This window comes from Zootoca vivipara, chromosome 2 (assembly GCF_965207765.1).
Source record: "Zootoca vivipara chromosome 2, rZooViv2.hap1.1, whole genome shotgun sequence".
Lineage (NCBI taxonomy): Eukaryota > Metazoa > Chordata > Lepidosauria > Squamata > Lacertidae > Zootoca > Zootoca vivipara.
The window spans coordinates 96605318-96628990 of NC_142584.1; the positions used below are offsets into that span (position 1 = coordinate 96605318).

At 43.7% G+C, this 23673-nt stretch overlaps 1 long non-coding RNA gene across 2 annotated transcripts; it reads left to right on the top strand.

Moving 5' to 3' along the window:
- Positions 1-1208: 1208 nt before the first annotated feature.
- Positions 1209-20687, top strand: LOC148686977 (uncharacterized). 2 transcript variants are annotated; one of them, XR_015948286.1, is made up of 2 exons: positions 1209-1402; positions 19861-20687. It is a non-coding gene; the product is annotated as an uncharacterized LOC148686977 (long non-coding RNA). The 2 variants fall into 2 exon arrangements; XR_015948287.1 differs by lacking the exon at positions 19861-20687 and adding an exon at positions 14949-14994.
- Positions 20688-23673: the final 2986 nt, after the last annotated feature.

Sequence of the window (23673 nt, forward strand, 5' to 3'; positions counted from 1 at the left end):
CATAAAATTTGCATGTGCTAACTCACTCACATACACACACATACACACACACTGAGCTCCCTGCACCGCAACCCCTCTCCCTCTCAGCAAGGGACAGCAACATTCAGTGTTGAGAAACCATGGGAACAATGTGGCACTACCCTGCAAGCCGCTACTATATGTGCGGAACATAACAAGCTCCCTTATACTGCATCAGACCATTTGTCCACCTGGCTCAGTACTGTCTGCACAGACTGGCAGCAGCTGTCCAGGGTTTCAGGCAAGGTGCATTCCCTACCTGGGGATCTCCGGAATCGAACCTTCTGCGTGCCCTGGGGCCTGCTCAGCCAGTTGCCCATCTGTGGGTGTGCTACTGCAAGGGCCCCTCTTATTGTTCATTACCTTTAAACTGGATATGGACCAGAACTCCTTCAAACAGAGGGCTGCAAAGAAAGGCTGTCCATGGCTACTAGCCATGATGATTGTGCTCTGCCTGAATGCCAGTTGCTGGAAAGCACAGGTGGGGGAGAAGTCTCTTGTGCTCAAACCCTGCCTGTGGGTTTCTCACTAGCAAAATGTATGAATTCGCCATCCGGATATGCGCATCAAGTTACGGACGTGTTCATACGTTCCGTTCCATTTACCGTTTAAAATAAATAAATAAGGGTCAATGTATGTTCGAGCAAATTCCAAAACTGGCCCCCAAAGCTGGGGTGTAAACCTAAACAAACAATTCCTTCCATTGAAAAAGCTCATAATAGCATAGCCAGGGAGGATGGGATGCAAGGAATCCTGACCGGATCTCCCCTCCTTGTTCATAAAGTAGCCACGGAGGGATGCCTCGATCTGGATTGAAAGAGCAGCACTGGGGGGTGTTATTGGGTGGTTGTTTTCATTTTGATTATATATATAGTGGTTTTTAAGGTTGATCTCTTCTGTGAACCACCTAGAGACCCCTGGGTATAGGGCAGTATATAAATTACAACAACAACAACAACAACAACAACAACAACAACAACAACAACAACAACAACAACTGTTCAGTCACTGTGAGAAAAGGACATTGGACTGGGCAGGTCATTGGCCTTATCCAACAAACTCTTCTTATGTTCGTATGTTCTTATGACTGTCCTCTACAAAGAAGGACAAAGGACCAGCCTAATACTCTTCTGCTGACTTGCTGCTACCAAGGAGATAAGAAACTTGTATTTTGCCGGAACTAGGTGTGTGTGTGTGTGTGGTTCACTCCATTGATTTGCTGGCCTTCCTTCAGTGTACTGTATATCCTGCTGCATTAACAGCCCAAAGGTTTCTCAGGACAAAAATGGACAGGCTACAGTCAATGACCCTCACGGCAGCGGAAGAATCAACTGAGAAGTTTCTTCTTCTCAGAGCTGAACCCCAGGGCCTGGGAAACCGACAGGTGAAAATGGCTTCGGAGCTTGTTCTGCTCCTTTCTTTCTTTTTCTCCCCCTGCGGTGCTAAACTACACCAGCCGTCCCCGCTCTGACAGCTGCGTGCTTTATTGCTGTCCCACTTTTATTGCTTTGCTTTCTTCCCTTCCTCCTTCTTTTTTTCTTTTTAAAGCGGGGTGGGGTGGGGGGTTGAAGTTGGCGGTGTTTAAAATTTATAGCCAGCAGAAATAACTGATTACTCTTGGCAAATTAACTGAAGGGATCAATTGTTCCATATGGAAAAAGCCAAAGAACTCGGGGCTCTATTCACGAGGGAAGACTGATGTGCTAAAGGGCAAAGGAATGCCATTTTTATTGTGTGGTAGAGAGTTTTCACATTTAGGTCCAAATTCCCAAAAGAAAGCGTGGTATTCAGGGACCTTTGCTCCACAAGGGCTATGGCTGGACTGCATGGGTGAGCAGACAGGGGGATGTCCCTGAGCACAAAGGTTCACTGTTCATTTCTTACTATCTTGAGGAATGTAGGACCTTCCATCAGACAACCCTCCCAAGTGGTGCTCTGAGTGGTGGACAGGGCAGCTCCTAGCACAGATGCCATCCAAACAGAGCTATACAGGGCATATTAACTTAATTTCCAGTCTCCATCCTTCTTTACATGCAATAAATACAAATCCCTTGCTGTGTTTATAGTGAGTGACACATCTACAATATGCAGGTGGTTTTCAAGTGCTCTGCTTTTATGACACACAGCAATTGGTTCCTAAAAGTGGTGAGGAGAAGGATTTACTTGGAGTGGAGGGTTTGTCTTCTCTCTATGTTTTTGGTCAATGCAGTTTGGCCTATCTTGTCAGCATACATATTCTTTTCCTTCTGGCGGTTCCCTCGTTGCAAGAATCCAAGTTGCAGGGAACTAGGCAGAGGGCCTTCTCGGTGGTGGCGCCTGCCCTGTGGAACGCCCTCCCAACAGATGTCGAAGAGGAAAACAACTACCAGACTTTTAGAAGACATCTGAAGGCAGCCCTGTTCAGGGAGGCTTTTAATGTTTAATAGATTGTTGTGTTTTATTCTTTTGTTGGAAGCCGCCCGGAGTGGCTGGGGAGACCCGGCCAGATGGGCGGGGTATAAATTATTATTATTATTATTATTATTATTATTATTATTTTCAACTGCTTTTTACAGTTGCTATCTGTTTACCCCATGAGGTCAGTTAGCTGGCGGATCTCTATAAACCCAAGGCTTCCTCCTGTCGTGATTCTGGCGAGTCAATTCCTTCATCATAGCTAGGATTCCAGAAAAAAAAAATTCTGAATAATTTCCCCAGGCCTTACAGTGATTTGCTAGGAGGATAAGAGGACACTTTGGAGTGAAGGAAAGGAAGTATTCTGGCTGTATTCCTGTGTAGAAACAAGGACTTTAGAATGTCTGTGTTTGCCTTTGAAAATATCAGTCACACAAGAAGAGTCCATCTACTCCAGCATTATGTCCTTATATTGGTCAACCGGGGAAGCCCAAGGGAAGCCAACAAGCAAGATCTGAGCAGGTAGCACTCTCTGCAGTTGTGATTCCCAGCTCATGGCTATGTCTCTCACTGGTATTTTCTGAAGGCTAGAGTGCACTAGGACACACACTCCCCAAGTGGGATACATGTCTAGGTAGTGATTTTGAGCTGAAGCGTTTCCCACCCGACTGTGACATTTCTGCCATGTTTTCAGCTACAGAACAGTCCGAGGATCAAAGTGATTAATAGACCCGGTTTTTTGTTTGTAGAGCCCATGTGAGTGTGCGATTGAGCTATGATACAAAGAACATATTTCGGCTCACAGCTCAAAAATGCTATTTATTGCTTGTTTTGTTTATTATTTATTGCATAGGTGTTTGAGGTGGCGCACATGGTTCTCCACAACCACCCTGTGAGGGAGGTTAGGCTGAGAGACCGAAGGTCATACCCACTGAGCTTCATGGCTTAGCGGGGATTTGAACACTTGTCTCCCAGGATCCTATCCTGACACTCTAGCCACTATACCACATTGGCTCTATTAATCCACTTGGCTACCACTTATCCCTTTCATACTCCTTCTCTCGTTTGGATAGTATGGTTAAAGAACAGCAGTTTCTGTGGCACACAAGGGAGTATAATGTCCAGGACCACAGTCATTCATTTTTAAGACAGGCAGTAAACAACTGCTTCTAGAGACAGTGCTCAAACGACAAAGAAACCCGAGGGGTCCTGGCCTCTTTGTCTGTTGTGATGGCCTCTTAGCTTTTAGCTGCTGCTTTTTTGAAGACTAAGGTGGCATAATTTGGATTGAAGTGAAGTGTGGGTGTGGGTGTTGGGATTTGACTGAGGGCCACCTACCTTTTCTCCCATCCTCTGGGCCTTGCTGTCTTCCTACATATCCTCTGCCAGGTCACCTAGCCCACGACCAGAATCTGGAAATGGGTTTATTGTTTGACTAGGATGGATGATTTAAAGTCCTAAGTGGCCTAAGCCCAGTATACCTGAAGGAGCATCTCCACTCGTATCGTTCAGCCCGGACACTGAAGTCCAGCTCCGAGGGCCTTCTGGCGGTTCCCTCACTGCGAGAAGTGAGGTTACAGAGAGCCGGGCAGAGGGCTCTCAGGGGTGCCACCTGCCCTGTGGAACACCCTCCCGTCAGATGTCAAGAAAATAAGCAACTATCCGACTTCTAGAAGGGAAGTTTTTAATGTTTGATGTTTTTGCTTTTTTATTATTGTTATTGGTGTTCTGTTGGGAGCCTCCCAGAGTGGCTGGGGAAACCCAGCCCGATGGGTGGGGTATAAATAATAAATAATATATTACTACTACTACCGGTACTACTACTACTATCATCATCATCATCATTATTGGATCCTGCTTATGTAGGCCCATAAAGTAAACTGCATAGGCACATTCTGTTCTGATTTCCAATCCTACGCATGTTGAATTTTACACACACAACCATCCTGTTCAAATGTTTTCATCTATGCATGGATATCTACTGAGACAGACATGCCTATTGAACAGGATAAAGAGGTATTATATTACTACCCATCACAATAAGAGACATTTGCAGGGATTATTGTCCATTCTGGGCCTTGGATATCACACAAGGAAATGTTTATGATATCATATCACAGGAAGATCTCTTCTGCTGCTCTGGATAGTGTGTCGGTGATTTGCTTGTGAATTTTAAGAGAACAGAAGTGCTCCACATAACTGGTGTGAGATTCAAAACTAAGCGAGAACTTATTGTCCACCAAAGGAGAAGAAGGAGAAGAAAAGGCATTGGGAGGGAGAAGGAAAGACTGCAGTTTATTCAGCACCAAAACCAAAGGCTTACCTTTTGCAGCTTTTCCCATCTGGGGAATAGAACATTTTGGGTGGTGTTGGGGTTGCTTTCATCTGCAGTACTGATAGTGCTTTTGGAAACCTGACAGCACAGATGTACTGCAGTTTGGGTGACTAATTTTAACATGCTGCTCACAGTGTTACAAAAGACAGCTCTGTTGGCCTTTTTACTTCAAACCACCCCGTTTGGACAAGCAGTCGCCGCAAATAGCACACATATGTCATATGGGATGGTCTCACATGCTGGAGATAAGAATGCAACTGCTGAAGAGTTTGAAACTCTTTCTCGGGCCAAGGATTGCAGAAGTGAGATGGGAGAGTTGAGTTTCCAGAGCTGATTTTCAGACGATTCATCACATCATGAATTATTTTGTGCTGGTGGAAGAGCCTCTGAACACCAGACTACCCACTCACAACTTTTCGCTTTTCTTCATGGCAGACAAGGGTACTCTGAGAACAAGCCAACCAACCTTTTTAAAGATGCACAGAATTCTTTTTTTCTCCCCACTGTGCAAACCTACTGCAAAGTATGAATGATTACACCCAGTGACTCCAGGCATAAATCACAGACAATAACTGGGATGTACTCACCATCCAGGCAGGAAGCTAATCAAGCTGCCACTAGGATAATATAGGATAATTTTTGAAAGCAGTGTCATTTGTGTCACACCAGAGTACATTTTCCAGCAGGTCAAAAACCCAGCACTTATTTAACATGGGTTTCAAAGCCATTACCTGCTGTAACATCTGGAAATGCTTAGACCGTCAAATCTCTTCATTATTTATATGGCAATCTAAGCCACTAGCTCAGAATCTATTTTAGAGTTCCTGCTACCCTCCCTCCTTCACAAAAGGTGCCCAAACTCTCCCCAAAGCAAAAACAACGGGACGTTAACTATGGTCACATTTGCACATACATGCTTATCTTTTTAACACCGTCATCACATGCTGGCTTTCTTTGAGTCATAACAGATTAAACTCTACAGGCAGGGCTTCCCTATCACACAATTTCTCTCAGTGGATTCTAACTGATGTATAAGTCATACTCAGAGTGGAACCCAATGAAGTTGATAGACTTAAGCAACTTGTTCCTTCATTTCCATGGGTCTACTCTGAGGACAACATTGTTGGATCTCGCCCAGTGCTTTGCAGTGAGCTTCGTTTGCATATTCATCTGTCAATCATTGACAGATGAGGAATCAGCCAACGTACAGGTTGTATGTGGATTGGGGCTTGATAGAATAATCAGAATCTGGGGCAAAATTAATTGTGAAAAATAAGAAAATCTGCTTTTTACACAGCAGATGAAGTGCCCTCAACTAAAAATATCACATGCCATGGGGTCATTTATTTTTCTTATGGGTTGGATTCAGATAAGCTGTTGTGTGCACAGAATGGGGTCCCCTCATGCAACAGGACTTTCTCCCCTTTCCTCTCCCCAGATGCTCCCTCCCACATCCCCTAAATTTACTGTGGAGGTTGGGGAAAAACCCAGAACAGATTTAGGGGCATGCGGAGGAGACACAATGAGAGGGAGAAAGTCTCATTTTGTGACTGGGACTTATCCTCCCACCCCACCCCCCGCACATGCCCCACTTAGTGCTATGTTGAATTCCACCCTAAGTACATTATTATAGGTATTCATCATATTATATATTTCTCTTCCACATTTCATGTTCTTCATTCAGTGCCGTGCTCCTAAATACAGAGGGGAGAGAAAATAACTTTCCCCTAAGGAACCAATAATTCACACACAGCGGCTTTTCTACATATATATACAAAACTCTATTGCTAGATGTAAAACAAAAGTGGTATATTATAACTGGCAACTACATTGTTTGAACTTCACAATCTAAATACTCAGGCTGCAATGTATAATTGACTAACTGACTGATTGACTGAAAAAAGTGTCCTAATCATTTGTGTGTGTTTGTAGAAATACAAGTACTTTTTAAGAACTGGAGAGAGCAAGCACCTTCTTAAAATAACCATACTCTCCTCTCTCGCACACAAATTCATTTTCTAAGACGATGCCTGCCAGACAGATGTGTGCATTATCTAAAAGCTTACAAACTATACTCCAGGGATGGGGAACCTGTGGCCCTCCAGATGTTATTGGACGAGAATGGCCAACGGTAAGGGATGAAAGTAATTTTAGTGCAAAGACATCTGGAGGGCTGCATGTTCCCTGTCCCTGCTATCCTTCTTGGGCAGTATCCAACCAACTCATTCCATCATCTGAAGGAATTTCACTCACACAGGAGAATTTTCCTCCATGTGCACCCCATGCCCTCCTCAAATCTGCCCCAGAAGGTTGGGAGAACCTCAAGAAGAGGGGGAGGGGAGAGAAGTACCATTGCGTAGCTGAAAATCCCAACTCTATGATTCTATGATTGGATGCTTTGTACAGGCTCCTTAGTTCTATTGCTTAAAGGAGATGGTACCTTCCATCAGCTGATGTCACTGGCTATGTCAGTTGACGGGCAGGTTGCCTTGAGTTGAGGAAGATGGCTTTGTGATGGGCTGAATGTGGCTGGTTAGGTTGAGAGTTTTCTTTATGGTACTGCTTTCAAGGAACAGTTTCCTTCCAACCGCAATGCAGATGCAGTTTGGACAAATAGTTCATATTATAGTTTGGCTTGCATTTCCACCTGTGAATGTTCCTGTGCTTCCCTTCCATACCCCTCCATCAATTAACATATGAAGCACGCCATGGGGGAACGCCGTTGTCAGGATCCTTATCTCCTCAAGCAACCGATGTTCTTTATCATCAGCGTATGCTGCTGACAATCAAATAATCTTTCTGGGTTTTCGCAGGTGCTTTCCGAACCACCCTCCAATATTCTCGAATGACCTAAGCACTTCTCTCATCTTGCCAGGTATTGAAAAGAACTTGGCTTGCTCCATTACTCAGGTCCAAGGTGAGGTTCTGGAGTTCACGTCACCTTCCCTTGCCTTCTGGCAGCTTGCGTAGCAACCCACGTTTTATGTAAGATGGAATATTGTCCTCCGCCAGAAATGAGTTCATTTTGGCAAAGGAGCCACTCTCAGAATGTTGACACTCACCATTGCTTTCTACGAAATCACACAGCTGTGTAGAGCATCTGACCTTCTCAGGACCCTTGCAAGTGACCAGCTGGGCCTGGAGTTGAGCCCAGGGCTGTTTTGGGGGTTTTTTTTTGCCAGTGAGGAATCTTTCATGGCAGTCACAGTGATAGAACGAAGAGCCTCTAACGATGTTTTACTTCTGCCGCAACTAATAAAAAAATGCTACCAGCACACAAAACAACTCTTTTTTTCCTATTTACAATAACTAATGAATAATCTTTACTTAATTAAAAAAGAAAAATTTCCATCTCTTCAACCCCACCACCCAACCCTCTACCCACCCTTTATTGCTTCCAGCCAATCTCATATTGCGCCTTTTTTTCTTTTACTCATATGTATACCTGTTTCCTTATTATCCACTTTGATGTTCATTATTATGGGCCTTCATAAATCTTTTGAATTGCCCTCCTTTATAAATAAATGCACCTCCAACACCTCCAACAAAGGCTCTTGTTTGCAGCCTTTTAGCTGAATAATTGCAGCTTCTTTGTTTTTATCGTTGCTTTAAATTTTTGTATGTGCTTTAAATGCTACTGTAGTGGGGTGTTTTGTTTTTTCGAGCAGCCTTAGGAGCATCTATAGATTTAAAACATATACAGTGGTACCTCTGGTTATGAACTTAATTCGTTCCAGAAGTCCATTCTTAACCTGGAACTGTTCTTAAGCTGAGGTACCACTTTAGCTAATGGGGCCTCCCGCTGCTGCCGCGCGATTTCTGTTCTCATCCTGAGGTAAAGTTCTTAACCTGAGGTACTACTTCCGGGTTAGCGGAGTCTGTAACCCGAAGTGTTTGTAACCCAAAGTGTTTGTAAAACCTGAGGTAACACTGTATAGATATTTAAAGCGGAACATTGGGAGATCCAGGACAGATAAAACAAAATACTTCTTCATGCAGCACATAGTGATACTATGGAACTCGGTTGCTTAGGAGGCAGTGATGGCCACCAAATTTGTGTAAAAGAGGATTAGACAAATTCATGGAAGAGAAGGGCTATCAACAGCTATTACTTTATGGAAGCAAATATGATTAAAAGAATCCTTACACAGTTCTGTAGTTCAGAACTTCCCAAACTGTATACAAATTTATTCATGTATGCAACTATAGAGGCAAGAATGTTACTTGCAAGAATGTTTCTTGCCCAAAAATGGAAAGAAGAAGACGTCCCAGCAAAAAAAGAACAGATACAAAAACTTATGGAATACGCAGAAATGGTGAAACTTACTGGAAAAAGAAGAAATCAAGATAGCAAACTTTTTATAAAAGAATGGAAATGGTTTATTGAATATTTACAAATAAACTGTAAACAGATAAGAACATTGGCAGGATTATTGTAATAACCTGCAGTTTTATAGGAGTGTATATTTAAAGTAGATGAATAAATGAGTAAATTAAGTTAATTTGGATATGCAGAAAATATTAAAAATAAATTTAAGAAACCGCAGACAGATGGGGAAGGAAGTCAAGTTTTGAAAATGTTTGTAAAGATTGTAAAATTATTGAAATGTATAAAATTGAAAATCATAAATAAAATAATAATAAAAAGAATCCTTAAACAACCTCTCTCCATTTTAAAATATTTGTGAGGTCTTATCACTCAGAAGGATTACTCCTCCCCATCACACACACACTTTAATCATTACATGTCTTTGAACTCTGCCTATCAAAAAGCTTTCACAATTAATTGTAATGATACCAGTTAGTTTCAGGAGTTATTCCCCCCCCACACACACACCTCCCAAGAGAGAAAATATCCCAGAATCTTAATTATTTCATGTGGATGACCCGCCTTTGTAAATTCAGCTACAAGCCTTTATCCATTATTGCAAAATTGCTGCACTTTTAACACACTCCTTTAAACTTAGCAGATTGGCATCCTGTCTTCCATTATTTATTTTTCTTTTAAAAAAAAGCAGAGCAAAAATAATTGTTTGAATAAGAGGCTTATATTAGAACCACTTCAGTATTTATAATTAGTGTTTCCAAGTGGTCTAATGGGGGGGGGAAGTGTTTGAAAAACCTGTGGTCATGGCAAGGATTCCCATTCAATTTTGTTGCTGTTGTTGAAAGCAGATACTGAATTTCTCAAACTTTCAATTTCACCTTGAAAGTATGGGCACCTTGAAATTAAGAAGGCTGTGAAAGAGGATCTAACTTTCTATATTTTTTTTTAAACATACTTTTTATTAATTTTACAAAAAAAAAAAACGGTACATACATAAACACCTTTTCCACCTCCTTCCTACCCACCCACATGGGTCCTCCCCTGCCACAGAAGTATCCCATGTATGTGAACAGTCAGAGATGGTCCATTTTATGCTTGGATTTCTGTCCTCCTCCCCCTCCCCTGACCCCAAAGCCCCCCCCCCTGCCACCAGGGAGCTCCAGCAAACCAGGGCAGTACGCAGGAGGCCATCCATCCAACCATCTATTGTCATACCAAAAAAAGAGAAAAATAGAAATAGGAAAAAAGAGAAAAAAGAAAGGGCAAAAAAAGAGAAAAAAACAATACAAAACAGAAAAAATTTTCTTACATTCATAATTGTAAAACCATATTTTGTGGGCTTCCCCTCCCCCCCCTTCCCCGGTTTTCATCCCTTTTTTATCATCTGCAACAGTTTCTTACTTTATAAAAATACACCTTTGTATCTTATACAACTTATAAATCAATTGTTAACATTTTCATCTAATATTCAAATCACTGAAAAATCAAACTCCCATTTTATCTTCCCGTGCCTAATTTTTACTCCCTCTATAAGCCTCCATATTTTCACATTTTTCCAAAATCCATTCACTTTTAAAACTATAACTATTCTCAATTTAACCTTACATCCCCGATTACCGGCTCCACCCCCCCAATCCAGCAAATTCCATAATCAGCAGACCAGTTATAAACCTGTTAATCCATCCTTATAATCACAACATCACTTTCCCTTCACCCCACCCCCTGTTTACAGTCTTTTGCCATCCAGGCCACCATACAGGACCCCTGAATTTCTTCTCTTCTCTGCATATTTTTTCCTTCTTCCCTGTGGGCGTTCTGGAGTTCCAATAATACCAATCGTGCCCCCCTCAAAGGCAGGGCACTCCATCCAACTTTTTGTAGAGTAAAGTCATCATTTTTTTCGTGGTGTGCTTCATTTTGTGTTGAATCATCACAGTCCTCATCTTCATCTTTTCCTTCCAAATCACAGTCACCATCATTGTCATTCTCACATTCATCTTTTTCAGTGTCAAAAGCTTCATCTTCTAAAAAATCATATTCTGCCATCACCATCTGAAATTGTTGCTGTAACTCTTGCCGTCGTGTCTCCTCTTGACATAGTTCTATTCTTGTTTCCCACATTAAGGTCAAAACAGACCGCTGGAACTCAGGGGAACACTTTTTTGTTGACATAGTTCAATCCTGCCAAGGTCAAAACTTGTCACGTGGGGTGGAATATGATCACAGTTTATTTTCTCGACTCCATTTTAACAAACTGGCTGCATTCTTCAAGTCTTATTAACAATAAAGTTCGAACTCACATTTCACAAACATTTAAACCAAAAAAGAAATTCCACAAAGTCCAGAAATACAAAGTGAAATAAAAATTGACTTATAAATCCTGATCAACTCACTGGGTTGTCTGGGCTGCCGGCTCCCGAGGAAAAGAAAGGTTTTTCTTAGTCTTTACCTCTTGCTGCAGGGCACTCACAACCACAGTCTCTCTCCCCTTTCACCCTGCATCAAAGGGGAGATTCTCTTTGATGCCTTTGAGGGATCCTTTTGAATTGCAAATCTTCTGTTTACGGCTTCGGGTTTCTATTTACTGTCTCTTTTGTTGCCGTGGGGGGGGGGTGGCTTCCTCTTTTCTCCCCTCTCTCCCAGATCCAAATTGTTTTATAATCCAAATCGTGAGGTTACTTACAGTCTTGTTTCCAATCGTTTTATTTTCGGAAGAATCCAGCGCTCTCCGCCTTCGGCTTGAAGCTTCTCCCTGCTAGAATAACGTTGCCGCTCAAAATGGCCCCCCGCGACTTCTACCCTCCTCGCTCCGGAGCTCTTATTAGAGCTAGCCGAAGGGTTGGGGAGTCCGGATTGGGGCTGTGCCGAGCAAATTTGCCCCCGGGACGCCCTTCCCGAGGTTCTAAGGGGCGCAGCGTCGCTCTCGCTGCCCTCCCCACTCCTAGCAGGGACGGGCCGTCTCGGAGACGAGACGAAACCCCGCCGATCGGCGCTGGATCTAACTTTCTAGGTCCACATTTCCAGGCATAAGCAACAATGCCACATGGAATGGCAGACTAGAGCTAAAGCAGTAGTCCCCCCCCCCGGGGTACTCAAGGGTACGCAGTACCGAGACCTCTATTCTTCTTCTTGTTGTTAAAAAGTGTGACACATACTGTAACAACTTCATGTGAGTACCGGCACCTATTTTTCTAGAGGCAGTCCCAGATTTAGTCCCAGATTTAAGTATAAGCTAAACAAGCTATAGCTTAGGGCCCCACTCTCTTGGGGGGGGGGCAAAAAATTAAAGGGGAAAAAACTGGATGTACATTTTCAAAATATAAGATAAAAAAGAAATAAAATAAAACCTACATACAGCAACTAGCTGTAGCCCATGGACTGCAAGAAGCTCCCATGGACTGCAAGAAGATCAAACCTATCCATTCTTAAGGAAATCAGCCCTAAGTGCTCACTGGAAGGACAGATCTTGAAGCTGAGGCTCCAATACTTTGGCCACCTCATGAGAAGAGAAGACTCCCTGGAAAAGACCCTGATGTTGGGAAAGACTGAAGGGAACGACAGAGGAGAAGGGAGAAGGGAACGACAGAGGATGAGATGGTTGGACAGTGTTCTTGAAACTACCAACATGAGTTTGACCAACTCATGCAACTTCCACTCAGGCAGTGGAAGACAGGAGTGCCTGGTGTGCTCTGGTCCATGGGGTCACAAAGAGTCGGACACGACTAAACGACAACACTAGCCTGCTCCCTAAAATAGCACTGATTTGCTCATTTCTAGATATAGGGTGCCTACATTCTGCATGGACTGGTTGCAGGGCAACAAGTGTAAATGGCTTTAGATACCTATTGGGTCCATCAATTATCATATAGCGGCTTGGTTCAGGGGTGGCTCGTGGGCTGGTAAAATGGTCTTTGTGGGCCGGATCCGGCCCATGGGCCGCACATTGCTGACCCCTGCCTAACAGCTGTGGGATGCCTGTGGGAAACTCGCAAGCAGGAATCTCTCCTCCTGTGGTTTCCAGCAACTGGTATTGAGAAGCATTGCTGTTAGCCTACTTGTGAGCAGTTTCCTTCTCTTAAAAACTGTTCTCTCCTTCTTTTAAAAACTGTTTAATTTTACAATTGCCATTTAGTTCTCTGCATTGTTGTAATTTTACTACTGTTTTAGTAATTCGGGGGTTGTTGCTGGTTTTTTTTTTTTAAAGAAATGCAATATTTAATTGTAAGCAAATTATGTCTTGCCATTATTTATTAATTTGTGAGCCACTTTTTCTATGTGCCTCAAGAGGATTCACAAACATGGCTATAATCCAGCTAAAAATAGTGCTTTTTAGAGCAGTACAAATACAACTACTGAAGGCAGGGTTTTTTAAAAAACAAAAACAAAATCTGGCTTGAAACACTTGCTAAAGCAACGATGCCGTCAATAATTTTTGGAACGTTTGCATATTCTGTGTCTGTTGTATCTCAACGGGGATGCTGTTCCACTGAACAGGGGCAGCTGCACTGAAAGTTGCTGTGTTTGTGTGGCACAAGCTTCTGATATTTGGGGTGCTTTAAGGAGAAACTCTGCTGCAGAATGCAGTGACCTGCTGGCTATGTAAAAGATATGGCAGTTGTCTCAAGTAACTGGGTCCTGAGCCTGTAAATGAAATGTGTGCTCCTATTTTTTCTACTCTGGTGAACAAAAATCAAAGACACGCAGAAGGGAAGTCAAGACAATTGGCCTATTCTTTTGGCAAAATGTGAGCTGGTGAGGGTTAGGGTTAAGGTTATGGTCCGCTGTAGCAGGAGGAAAGCCAGGAAGAATATGGTATGTAAAAGCTTAGATTCACATTTTTCTCTCCAGCCTACCCCCACTGCCCGCCATCTGTAGACTCCATTCAGTGCAAATTCTCTTCCCACACTTGGTCTTCGGTTTGATTTTGAGAACTGAGTTTTCCTCTTAAACCTTTTAATGTCTTTTTAAGATAATTTGATTTTCTTTAGGGGAATGGGGCAGTTAGGTCTTATTTTTAGACCCTAGATTTAATGGTCCTATGGCGGAGGTGGGGGCGGGGATTGATAGAAGCTCTTTAGATGTTGGTGGGTTTTTTTATTTCACATACTTCAACTTGTTGAAAGCTAACCCTACAATGCTGGGGCCCCTTCTGTTCCTTCTGCTGTGTGGGGCCCCGGACTTCTGCCCCAAAGCCTTGCTCTGACAACACCTACGTTTTAAGAACATTAGAACAGAAAAACCTAATATCTGTTGTTCATTCCCTTGCTACTGTAGGGAGTTCTCTGTGTTATTTGTGCCAGATCTGTAGTTCCTTAATTTATTAATTAAAAGGTAAAGGGACCCCTGACCATTAGGTCCAGTCGTGACCGACTCTGGGGTTGCGGCGCTCATCTCGCTTTACTGGCCAAGAGAGCCAGCGTACAGCTTCCAGGTCATGTGGCCAGCATGACTAAGCCGCTTCTGGCAAACCAGAGCAGTGCACGGAAACGCTGTTTACCTTCCCGCTGGAGCGGTACCTATTTATCTACTTGCACTTTGATGTGCTTTCGAACTGCTAGGTAGGCAGGAGCAGGGACGAAACAACGGGAGCTCACCCCGTTGCAGGGATTCGAACTGCCAGCCTGCTGATCGGCAAGCCCTGGGCTCTGTGGTTTACCCACAGTGCCACCCGCGTCCCTCTAGCTATTAGGTTAGCCTTTCCCTTATTCTAAATGATGAAAATCAGCTATTTATAAGTTAACTTCCAGTTTGTCTGATCTATGGAAAGAAGACCAAACAGAGCACCAACTGAATTATATAAAAAGCTTTATTTCTCTCTCTCTCTCTTTGTGTGTGTGCTTATATTTCATCCAATCTTGTTTTCCATAATACTAGATCTGAGGGACATCTAATAAATATGAATATTGGAAGAATTGGGACACACCAACGTGGCATGGTCTTGGTACCCTTCAGCATCTCTTCAACTCCATCAGTGCCTTTCTAGAGAAGCGTATCTTCTGGTCAAAGTCATTTGTTGTGAAAAGGTCTCTCTATAAGCCACTAAGGCAAAACTATTTCTGGTAACTTTTTGAAATAAAAAATATTGAAATGTTCTTGGTTTTGGCACCCTAGAAAGGAAGGCAGAATCGCTAGTAAATTCATTCCTGCAAGAGACAGCGTTTGGCAGGGGCATGGAATTTTCTGCCTCACCTCATTCCAAAACAGAATCTAGCAGGCAGGTCTTTTATTTATCCATTTCAGCCATACGACCTTGTAAAACACAATTAACCTTTTCATTAAACAATATCTCCCAAAGAAAAAGAAAAAAGTACGATATTTTTCAAAAGTGGACTGTTCTATGTTAGCCGTATGCTGCAGTCCTTAAACAAAATATTTACATAAATACTTGGAAAAGGTAAAAATGTCAAAACACTTGGTGTTTGTTATTAAAAGTCTCAGCTCACCGTCAGCTTACAACTAAATTTCAAACAAAGATTGTATTATGCAGGCTCCATTTATTCAAGTTTTCAGTGTTTAAAAGTTAGGAGATGGTTCCAAGCAAGGGGATCCAACTGCAGGTTCGTTTTGCAAGAACTGAGCTTCATCTGAACAGAGCCTTATTTTAGTATCTGAAGTCATTCGATTTTTTTGTTTTCAGATGTCGTTCACATCCAGTAGATGGGGCAGATAACTCATGGCAGGCATTTTCTGCCGTTGTCCTTACACTATGGAATGCCCATCCCTTTGCTGTACATGAGGTATCAGACATCAGTTGCTTCAGATGCCTTGAAGAGATGCATCTTTTTGCCCAGGAGTTCCCTGGTATATTAGATTGGATCCTGTTATTACATTACTGAATTTTCATCTGCTTTTTAGAATACAATTTTACCAGTCTTTGTTGTATCACCCCAGACTTCACATTAGGCCATAGACTATTGTAGTACACACACCCCGCCCTGATTTACATGAATCGTACTTGAAAATTAGAAGTCAAGTGTGAACACAAATAATTACTCAAAACAGGAAGTCCTTCATTTGCTTGTTCTATGAAGACTGCAAAGATATATTTGTTATTTAGCACTCAGAGAAAACAGACAGAAGGCTACTTGTTTGGGGTGCCCCTATCATCATCAGCCCCTATGGTGCTGGAGGAGACTCTTGAGAATCCCATGGACTGCAAGAAGATCAAACCTCTCCATTCTGAAGGAAATCAGCCTTGAGTGCTCACTGGAAGGACAGATCCTGAAGCTGAGGCTCCAATACTTTGGCCACCTCAGGAGAAGAGAAGACTCCCTGGGAAAGACCCTGATGTTGGGAAAGATGGAGGGCACTAGGAGAAGGGGACAACAGAGGACGAGATGGTTGGACAGTGTTATCGAAGCTACCAACATGAGTCTGACCAAACTGCAGGAGGCAGTGGAAGACAGGAGTGCCTGGCGTGCTCTGGTCCATGGGGTCACGAAGAGTCGGACACGACTAAATGACTAAACAACAATCATCATCATCATTATCAGGGATTTTTTTGCAGCCAGAACTCATTGGAACTCAGTTCTGGCACCTCTCAGGTGGGCACCATTGCCATTATAAGAAAACAAGGGAGGTGTTCATGGTGAGTTCCGGCACCTCTTTTCTAGAATAACTCCTCCTCCTCCTCCTCCTCCTCCTCCTCCTCCTCCTCCTCCTCCTCCTCCTCCTCCTCCTCCTCCTCCTCTCCTTCTCCTCTCATAAAGCACCTAACATTTTCCAAGTACAGTACATGTGTTAAAAGACAGGTCCTGCCTGTGTGCTCACAATCTAATACACACTATTCAGAAGGGAAGGGGAATGAGGAGGGAAGAGGGAAGCAAACACTGGAGCAGCTGCTCTTTCACTGGCCAATGAATAGAGCCAGGTTGGTCTTTCCCTTGCCATGATGTTCTTCCTGGAAGGCAATGAGTGCAGCCTCTTACTGGTAGTGATCCTTGGTGCCCTGGCTGGCTTCAGAGTTCAGTGTATATGTTCCCCTTTGGTTCTGCCGTTCTAGAACAAGTGGTGATTGGAGCAGAGGATTCTTTTCTTGCAGGCAGGGAAGAAGCAACTCCCTGTAGCTCCTTCTCTGACCAATGGATGCCATAATGTTCTTCCTGGAGATGATGCACTCTCACAGTGGCATGAAATCACCGTGGTTGTAGCAAAATCTTGTGTTACTGAAATAGCTCCAACATGAAAGTGTGGTGTAGTGGTTAAAGTGTTGGACTAGTACCTGAGAGGCCAGGGCTCAAACCATGAAGCTCACTGGGAGCATTCTGGGTAGGCATCTCTAGCCCGGGAACATTTAACACCCATTAATATCTTTTTGCTCTTGATCTAGGGCCAAAATATTATCCTAGCGGTTCCAGCCAACTGAACAGGCTGGTCCAGTTCTAGGATTTGTTTCAGATCTGTGTTGGGAAGCAACTGCATCCTGTCCTTTACACCTTTCAACTCCCATCAGATGATTCCGCCTTCGAAACTCTCACAGATCTTTTTGCAGCGACCGTTGCAGTCCCCATCTGCCTCCCATGCAAGGATGTGGAGAGGCGAGCTTTGCCAGACATAAGGGTAACAGCACGCAGGCAAAAAGTGCAAAGCACTCTGGGGTATCAAAAGCCAACAAAATCATAAACTTAAGACGCCCAGTCAGAAGTCATGTGCATCCTTTGATGTCCTAACTCCTAGTTAAAGAAAAAAGAAAGAGAGAGGGGAGAGAACAAACACAACAGATTTAACAACAATTCGTGGACTTAAGCAGCACATCCAGATTTAGGAGAAAGAAAATGGAAAGCACTGATAACCTGGCTTACTCCCCCGTGTTTGTTGTACATTTAGAAAAATATAAAACGGGGTGGGGGTGGCGTGTTATAAGCATACAATAAATCTCGACGCACTTAGGGAGGAAAGCATTCAGATTATTAGAAAGAGGAGCAGCAAGTCCTGGAAAATGTGAAGTCTTATGGGAAGAAATAGATAATAAACTGGGGCAAAGTCATACTGGTTTGCAGCAGTAGCACACAGGGGTGGGTAGACCCAGTGCCATCCTGGTGGTGGAAGGGATGCACTTGTCAGGAGGAAGTGGCAGCAAAGGTGGGGGATCTCAGGGCTGACAGCTGGGGTGATTCCGGAACCTTCCTTGTTCTATTAAACTAGACTACAGGGCCACGGTTGCGGTCCTATGTTAAGGGTAAGTTGGCCATTTTAATAAGAAATCAGGGAATAGGTTCTACACATTGCAGTTAGAAATGGATTCTAATGACTGATTTGAAACTTGGCCGTGTAGGAGATATGTCTGAGAGCGGCCCATGCCACATTTGGAGTGGAAAGGATTGGTATTTTTTATGAGATACTTCAGCCATTTGAAAGAGAGCACTCATTTTCCTCCCACAGATTTTGGCTGAGGTGGTTTGGGCGGGGAGGAGATTTCTCAAATTGCCCTGTGATTTTTGAGAAGCAGGTGGTTGTGTTAGGTCAAGGGGAACATCTAGCATGTGCGCTATGACCCACAAGTTGTGTAACATGTGCCTAGGTTTTTTTTAAAGGTGTTTTTGTGGGCAATGTTAGTCAAGGGGATTTCCTAAAAGTGTTGCACGCACATGCTCAGTAGAAACCTGTCGTGAGAGAAGGATAAGTGGAAGGATTGAGTGGAACGCTGGCTGGAATGAGAGGGAGTGACATGGCAGAGGAGAGGAACAGAAAAAGACAGAGGAAAGGAGGTGTCTGTGAGAGAGTTATTGAGTTATTGATTGATTGATTGATTGATTGATTGGCTATAGTTATGACCCTGGGTGAATAAGAGTAAGTTGGCTGAATTGCACCCCGCCATTAAAATAAGCAATCCAGGTGGTAGAAGCTTCCTAGGGCTTCTAGTTAGAAAATGGCTATGTATAGGCACACAAATGACACAAAACAAGGTGAGAGGCATTGTGGGGGCTGGGGTGGGATATAAAATATCCAGGCTAAAATTCTACAGGTACATCTTCCCCCAATGCTTGCTACACAGAGTTGGGCCTGGTGAGCACTCAGTGTTCCCATCCCCTATAGTAATCCTTCCTGGTGCCTTTACAAAATGCCCTATGTTTCCTCATCACAGCAACATGTGGTAAATATCAAGGTAGAAATTCTGCAGGCGCCACTTCTCTAAACGCTTGTTACATACATAAGGCACTGTTGAAGACTTCTTCATGTTCCACTTCGGCGGGCTTTGATGTAAGCTTTATTTTTCCTGATTAGTGTTAATTTTATCTTTATTGTACACCGCTGAGAGCCTACAGTGGCATATAAATTGTTGAAATAAATGCACAGCTGTGGCCCTGAGGTGGCATTTGAGAGCAGCTGCTTGAATAAGCTGCCCTTTGCTTCTTCCCGAATGTGCTCCCTCACGAGAGTCCTTCAAACCCCACTTATTCCAACAGAGAGTCGCTGCTTTCTTCTGGTGCTTATTAGCCAAGCTTCTCTCTCGCTCTGACCCCCCACCCTTTTTCCACGTAGATTAACTGGCATTAATGGAACTGGCGACACATTCTTCTTGGTTCATCCTCCCCTTTTATTTCTCACTGGCTGAATGGCTGCAGCAGATGCGCAGTCGTCTTTGAAGGCCCTCAGCAGATGAGCATGATAAATCAGTGATGGATTGGAGCAAATGAATCACAATGTGGGGAAGAGGATAAAGCAATGCTTCTTGAACAGCCTCTCCTCACGTCTTCACACTTGAGAACTGCAAGCTTTAAAGGGCCTGTTTTGTTTGGCCTCCTCCACTCACTCCCCCCCCCCCATTTTTCTCATTTCTTTTCAGAAATCTGGTTTTAGTTTCTGCAGTGACTTTGCATGTGCTGGGAGGAGGAGGAGGCCGGGATCTTTTGCACAGAAACCAGCTTCTCAGGCAATAATGAGGCATTGTCATCAGCCGAGTTCAAATAGCTGGGGAAACCACTTCAAGGACCTTGGGAAGCAACTGGCCCGCTTCAGAAAGAACAGTTGGCAAACCGAGCAAGAACGTTTAAAACTCCGGCATAATGAACTAGGAAAACACAGCTGGTTTCCTCAACTAGCTGCACTTGTTGGGAGAGTTGTTTTTGTTTTGTTTCTCTTAAGGGGCTTATTGGTCCAAACCCCACCCTGTTTGACACCTACTTCTGAGAGGTGGCCATCTCTACACGCCCCACAACCACCATGTCTGTCAAGTCTGCAACACTGTACCTTTAAATTCCCCCCAACCCGGTGTATTGGAAGACGAGTTGCCTGTGGGTCCTCCCCCTTGTTCATTCCTTCCCACTCCGTCCTGTTGTCCGTACTGCTCCCTTAGTGAGCTGCTTAGCTCTAGGCCAAAGTTGAGGGAGGGGGCGGACAACGGGGCTTGAGAAAGAATATGCTGAAGAAGCCCACCTCTGCATCTCCTGTGGCATCAGATAATTTTAAAGTACACTGCTGATCTTCAAGGTGCAACCTCTATGTTTTCAGGGCTGCTTTGGATACAGGGAACAGGGTGGGAATCTCAGCCTGTTGAAGTGAACGTTTAGCAAGTGGCCCAAGATCACCTTGTGAGTTGCATGGCTTCCCCCCCCCCAGCTGGAGCTCACCAGAGGTGCCAGAGCTGAGTGCTGGTGAGCTCCGGCTGGGAGGGGGGGGAAAGCCCTAGTTGGAGGATTTCTTTTTTAAAAAAAAACAGGGTTTTTGGGAGTAAGCTGCCTCAGCACAATAGTCAAGAGTTATCTAAGGCCTGTTGTGCATTGACATCTCATTTCCAAGGAGCCGTTCCGCCACTTTTTGTAAGTCCATCCACAGACGCTGCTTTCAGATGTGCCTCCATTGTAGCACAGTGGGGAAGATCTAGCCTTCGACAAAACTTTGTTCTTCTGCTAAGTTACAGGAGGCCGTCTGCCTTTGAAGTTTTGTTTGCATTCCACTGAATGGTCTCTAAAAGGAGCTCTCCTTGGTAAAGGCTTGTGTCGGACATGTTAAGAAGCCAAGATGATTAATTGCCCCTCTTACTCAACCATTCAAATGCGTGAGATTATCAGGGACACATAGTTGTGCTATATTAAGATTGACAATAATGTGAAAATATCTCACAACTTTTACCTCATTTCTCTACATTTAAAACACACACACACACACACACACACACAAAGCCCCTGATGTCGCTCTGCTTCCCAGTTTAAACAGATGGCAACAGCAGCTACAAGATTGTGACTTGAGCTGGTAAATTGATGGCAAAACAAAAAATTGGCCCAGGCTAACAATTCATGTGTGAGTCCACTTTGCTTCCTGTCTCTCACCTGTGAAACCTCAACGCTTTTTCTTTGGGAGCCTTTGGGAGCCTGTTTGCACAACTACCACTGAATATAGAGTGAGAAATGCCACTTGATGATTGACAGCCCATCAAGAGCCCATTATACCAGTCCTCTAGAATCTGTATTGGCCACCGATAGGGTTTCAGGAGTAACCGAAAGTATTGTTTGAGTAGCAGAGCCCTGTAAAAAAAAAAGTGTAGTTTATGGTTTTTATAAAATAATGTCCTATTGGTTTTTCAGCGGTGTACTTATTGTATAAGGTCACAAGACAGAAATTAAATATAACAATAAATTCAAAAATAAACAACAACAAACGCCTCCCCCCCCCATGCCAGAAGCCAGGTAAGTAATTATGTTCATTCTTAGGTACAGTCACTTGCCTGTTTGGTTCATTTTCTGTGTTGTTCTTTCAGAGACCCTTGCAGACTGTACTGTCAGGATAACATCACAGTTTTCATTGGCCAGACTGGACCAAGATGTCAAAGGACAGTGTTCAGAGCAGAAATATAAACCTCACATCCAAATTTATGCTGCTTCAATTGTTCAAAGCCCTTTGCATACATTATCAAATGGTAAACTTTACTCCCACCCTGTAGGGAAATCAGCAATATAATCCCACCTGCTGCAATTGGGGTGGGTGAGTTTGAGTCTTGAGAATGTGCAGCTTGCCTAAGGGTTTTCATTTAGTTCCTGGCAGATGTGAAATTCGGGCATCTCAAGGAAGAGACTTAGCTCAGTGGTAGAGCATCTGTGGCAGGTCCCAAATCCAATCTCTGGCATCTTCAGCTATGGCTGAGAAATTTCAGCTAGCTGAAATCCTGGAGAGCCATTGCCCGCCTGTGTCTTCTTCTTCTTTGGCCATCACTTGTAGCCGAGTAAGACTGTCTTCCATAAACACGGTTTTAACAATGAGTCCGTAAATGTATGTGGAGGCCAGTTCTGGATCCACACGTCATTCCACAGTGGGGACATAGGTTTCCAGGTGGGAGTTGATCACGGTGTGGATTTGCCAAGCGTGCCTTCCTCTTAGCACGATTCTCCCTTGCGTCCTGAGATCAAGTGTCTTCAAAGACAGCCTTGGTAAAGGCTGTTCTCCAACTGGAGCGCTCGCAGGCCAGTGTTTCCCAGTTGTCAGTGTTTATGCTACATTTTTTTAAGATTTGCCTTGAGACAGTCTTTAAACCTCTTTTGTTGACCACCAGCATTACGCTTTCCATTTTTAAAGTTCGGAATAGAGTAGTTGCTTTGGAAGACAATCATCAGGCATCCGCACAACATGACCTTCTGACGAAGTTGATGTTGAAGAATCATTGCTTCTTCCAGTACACTGATATTAGTTCGCCTGTCTTCCCAAGTGATGTGTAAAAATTTTCGGAGACACCATTGATGGAATCTTTCGAGGAGTTGGAGATGGCGTTTATAAGTGGTCCATGTTTCACAAGCATATAGTAAGGTTGGTAGTACAATAGCTTTGTAAACAAGTATTAAATAGTGGGTAGACAACACAGCGGTTCTTCAAGAAGCTCTTTATTCGGAAGCCAGAACAGAACTGAACTGCATTGCTGAGCCAGCCTGCTTTTATAGAGGCTGGCTCAAACAATGTATCAAACATAATTCAAAGTTCCCTCCTAAAGTTCCCTCCTAAAACAACTGACATGGACCTGAGGACCTGAGGGAAAACTATATACACTAATACATAACAACAAGCATTTTGGTTTCCCTGCGAATGTCCCCGTCCTCTGCACTTCAATCTGCACTTCAATTGGGAGAAAGCCTGTGTAGACAATACTGAGTTAGAAAGACCAGTGATCTGGCTCAGTATGCGGCAGCATCCATTGATCCTACATTTCCTAAACATTTCCTAAACCAAGGACCCTTCTTTGTAGCTCAGTGTCTTAGCCATTTCATCAAAATGAAGATACCTGTCCATTATAGACATCTTTCAGGCAGCCACCCATTCTCCAGCTGATGAAATCACAGCCCAGGAAATACCAATGGGAATCCTGCAAAAAGAAAGCAGAGCACCGCACCCTGCAGCTGTTTTGTCCATGCATTGGTTTGGGATGTGTGAATTAGGCAGCTTCGCATTAAAATGCAACAAGATCTCATTTCTCTCCCGTCCCTAGGGAGGATTCTGCCTCCTCCATGGTTTCATCGTCTGAATGGAGGATGGTCTGAACAAGGCTGCCGTACCTTCATCATCTACGAACATGAATGGCGTTAGGACTTTCTGAAATAAGGACCATATCTTGACTTCAGAGGGACGTGGGTGGTGCTGTGGGTTAAACCACAGAGCCTAGGGCTTGCCGATCAGA